This window comes from Macrobrachium rosenbergii, chromosome 7, assembly GCF_040412425.1.
Source record: "Macrobrachium rosenbergii isolate ZJJX-2024 chromosome 7, ASM4041242v1, whole genome shotgun sequence".
Taxonomy (NCBI): domain Eukaryota; kingdom Metazoa; phylum Arthropoda; class Malacostraca; order Decapoda; family Palaemonidae; genus Macrobrachium; species Macrobrachium rosenbergii.
Window position 1 is genome coordinate 51798195 of NC_089747.1, and position 5000 is coordinate 51803194.

A 5000-nucleotide genomic window follows, 5' to 3' on the forward strand; every position below is an offset into this window, starting at 1 on the left:
TCCGAGTGTATTAACGCGAAAGAAGGAGAAGTAAAATCCTTTATGAATATATAATAGAAAGCATATAAAAAAATTAATTACGTTATGGGATGCGACCTGCTTTCCTTTTGAATTTTATAGGAATTTCTCGTCGAAAAAAGGATTACTTTGTACATCTTTTTTCAGTAGCATTTATTAATAAAACACGTATAAAAGACCCGTTTTGGTTCTTTTAATTATTCATGTGTCTCTTGTCCACTCCCAAGCACTATTTTTGTGAGCTTTTCGGACTGCCCGACAGTTTTCGCTAAATGAGGACGATATCATCTAAACTGTGAGAGCTGAATTGTATCCAAATTAATCGTGATAACAGAATCGAGGATAATTAATTAATTTTCCTCTATTTACTTAGCATTAAATTTAATCGACCTGTACCATCATGCAACTCTATGTGCTCTATTGTGTACATAAATATGTACTAAGATCCAAATATTGATCTCTTCATTATTTTCAAAGTTGAAGTGAAATATCCTTAAAAACAAAATGCATTTACAGATCAGTGTCCATCTGCTGGTTAGGATATTCACAGGATCAGTAAACCAGTAAATATCATATATTATTTTTGGCTTAAATTATAAATACCTCCGCGTGAAAAGGAAATATTAAGTATTTTTGATGACCATTCCAAAGCTTTGTATTCTGATTTTTTGACACGAGTTTTCACTAACAGTATGTATGAAAGTTAGGGTTTTTATGTTGTTATTGGAAACATGTTTCAGTGAAAAAAAAGGAAACGTTAATGTCTATTTAGTGGTTCTGAAAAAAAAACATATAAATTAAGGAGATACTTAGTGACTGACAAGCGATTTTGTCAATGTTTTACCTAAATATACAAAATGTGAAAAGTAAAATAATCTCATATTTCCTGTAATTTTATCTTCAAGTTATTCAAGGAAATTCTAGTAATTCAACAGAGAAAAAACAAATTATATAAATTTGCATATTTAAGAAAAATATGAAAAAATTACCTGAAATCTTTATGGATCATGTATCCCTTTTGATACATCTTTTTGCAAAACAAATGACGTTCCTAGCATGCCAACTACTTTCATTATTTAACCATTTGCTATATTAGCTATAAACGTAAGAAAACTTTCACTGACATTATGATATCATTTACTAAGAAAATCATAATTGCAACATAGCAAACTCTGATGTTTTGGTAGAACTCATAAAAATCTCTTTATGAACGCTGAAGCGTAACAGATGAACTGACTTGATTTTTGTGCTTGTATATGACTAGGTAGACAAGAGGACACTCATTCAATTTTAACTTCAGTTTTTCGTATTTTTGTTTCATTATCGCGAAGTTGATGATAGTGATGATCAAAATGAAAATAATTTCATGATTTAATTATAGTGAACAACAATCGTAATCATACGATATTATTATTACCGGTGAAAACCAGCGAGATTCCCGCCCAAAATCTATGGTAATCAGAATAAATTTTTCATTTTCCGTGGAAATCTTAGCTGTCATTATCATTATGTTTTTTTTTCGGTACCGTAATGGTAATAATGGGATCTAGATTCTGATTAAGAAAGTCTGTCATTTACTCTAAATCTCATAATAATTCAATCGATGTCTTTTGATTCTATTTCGGACAAAAGTGCCCAAAGATAATATCTCATAATATAACAAATAGTCTTTTATTACACGAAAATTCTCTTCGCACAAAAAACATTCCGACAAACTTCCAAAAGAACTTTCAGTTTGGATAAACGATAGACAATAAAAATACAAATACTAACAAATACACAAAAACTAGACTGAAGGACAATGTACCAAAGTAGAGACTCTCAGGGACAAGAAAAGTGAATAATTGATGGAAGCAAAGAGCCACTATTCATCACGGAGCTTTAAGATATGATGACTTGCGCGCAACTGCAGGGTACGACAGCATCAAACCACGACGCCACTAATGTGAGTAATTACGGGAACAAAGAAAGCCTTTCATTTTTATTATTCTGTCGCCGGAAACATGTTACCAGCACCGAATAGAGAACTAAAGAGAAGGATGAAATGTCATCAGTTTGAAAATAAGAATGGAAATTAGAACCATGTCACCTGATAACGTCATTAAATATTCCATTTGATAGGAAGTTTACTGAATACCCTGAATACAGCCTACACAAAATATTTTTCTTTTTCTTTAGCGATGATATTCCATTAGTCCAAAAAAGAAGCGAACTTGAAGACATGCACGAATCCGAACTCCATAAAAAAAAAAAAATCCTGTGTTGTCGTGTACGTCTGCATTTGGCTGTAGCGCTTCGTTCTTCTCAAGAAAGCGATGCGCGTCATTATGGGAATAATTAAAGAGGATTATATACTTATACATATTAGCGTGAATTCTCAGCGGGAATGCGATAACAGCAGTAGTACATTCTCTCATATGGATTTTTATTTTTATTTTAGAGTGCTCGTAGCTGAAATTCGAAGTTAAAGAATAATTAAACTTCCAGGCAGTTATCTTTTCACGGAAAAGATCTTTGAAAGGCTTTGAAGTAATATTCACCTCCTCCGCAATGGTTATTTCTATCAGTCTTTCATATGTCTAATTTTATGTCACATACTGACCAAATTTGCGTCTTGCTGAGCCTGACTGCACTGAGGTTAAACACGTCTCTAGAAAAATGCAAATTTCTGACACCTAACAACGAATCCCATTTGAAATGGGCTTGATGACTTTAAATTGATAACGAGATTTACATGCTAAGTTATTATTTATCTTCAGGAGCTATATATCGCACATGTAACTAATATTACCGAATGATTCATAATGTTGGATCATTCTGGGTTGGGCAATCTACTTCCGGGTCTAAACTAACTCCTGTATGGGTGTCTATACGTACTCACAACAGCCTTTGGTACATTCAACGTAAGTCCCCTGATTATACCTGGGCCATGTATATTTATAAACAACAACGGATGTCAACAACGGACTGACTTTGTCCTTGAACTTATAATTCCGCATCCAATCTACTCCAACTCTCTGTTACTTAATGATGCGTCATGCCTACTAATACAATCATAGGTCACGCACAATTAGCTATTATACAGCTAATTACTAAGCACTAAAGAGGATAACACCTTTCTCGACGCATCCCCAAGAGGGAATGGCCAGTTGTGAAATACATAACATATACGAGTGTTTGCTTAAATGCCACATAGTTCCTGATGGTTTTTATACTTCAGTAAATACGAGCCTGTACTTGAGAAATTTATATATTCGTTCGAAAATCATTATTCCTTAATTACAAGTTTCGTATATAGCCAAGAGTACAATCACGATATAAAAAGCTCGGTAGTTTTCTTTATGGGAAATACAGGAAATCGATATAATTTCACATTCTTTAATTGAAAGGCAATAAGGACCGTTTTAATACAGTTATATTTAGTATGCAATAGACTCCTACGTAACATCCAGTGCATAATAATGCTACCACATAAATTTCAGCGTAGCCAGTTACTTTACAGACGTGAAACTATCGCTTTAATTTATTTTCGCATGACTTAAGATTAAATAGGTAATCGTCTTAATAATAATTCGTTTTTTATTTTAACTTTGTCGATGCTACTCTATTTCTTTCAATAAGACTATTGTAATGAAAACAAACGTTCATCCTAATCTTATTACTTTCTAACATTCTGGTGAAGGTGTTCCAGATAAAATAAAAATTAGTATATAGTTAAATAAAAGATAAACAGCAAGAAATGATGATCCGGCATGATGATTAACTGCGTCATGAATAAAAATTACTGTTATTACATTATGTGTTCTTTGTATGGCTGCCCGCTAGTTATTCTGATTTTCAATCTTTCCTCTTTCTGTTGATATTGCATGAGAACGCTCCTTCTGAAGAGAATAAAAGAAAAAAAAACGAAAGGAGTCAAGACGAAAGGAAAGCAAAAGCATGCAGTAAATTCCAAATCCGAGGAAAACTCACCAGCTGGTGCGCGCTTAGCTCCACTGAAGTGTAACCTGAAAACAAAAGGGAACTTCAAAAACTGTAAAGACTGAATCGGTGTTACACCGAATTCCCTCTGAGTTAACTCTCCGGGCAAATAAAGTTAACTGCAAAGGGCTCTAAGCACGAGAATAATATTCAGTAGGTAAATCATTTGTATTTGTGTACCTAAGTAAATATCTATATATACTCGTAGATTGAAGATGTTCCCTTTAAGAGTTTCCCAGATTCCTTTAGTATCCAAAATGGCGAAAGATTTTGTATTGTATGCTTTTATGTTTGTCTCACATAATGATTTTACTGGAAAAACTACACTTAATATATTGTAAGTTCTCTTATTTCAAACACTTTTAAATATTTTTAAACATTTTATTTAATATTTACTCGTACACACACGCTATACTCCGCCTGCCTTTCGCTTTCCTTTACTCCATTTCACATTGGAGGCAATGGCATAGTTTATCAAAACGCTCCAATGCACACTATATAGATCCGTGGATAATGCCGAATCTGTAAAATGTGAACTCACACGACGAATATTAGGACGTATACATGGATTGCAGATATTAGGACGCATGCATGGATTGCAGCTGTAATGTTTATCTGTTAATATCAGGTTTCCGCTTGTATTATTTTCTTTGTGAGTGCAGATTCATGCAACTTAAAAAGGACGATTTATCATTTTTCAGGTTTAGACCTCAGTAACCGGTGTAATTAAAATGTGATTGATTCCCAGGACGAGTCAGATAATAATAAATTTTTGTCCGGATTACAAGGAAGAATATCATTTGTGTGTAATTCGCTGATATACAAAATGCACGCACCTGTAATTGCAAATTGTGTAGATAAACCGAATTTGTTTTTGTTTGGCATTTCTATTATATATTTCCTTTATAGTGTTTTTTAAATGCTTCTAAAAAGACTGAGACCACAACTGCATCCATTACATGACAAGAGATTCTTTCTCGATTACTATTTTCAAATATACA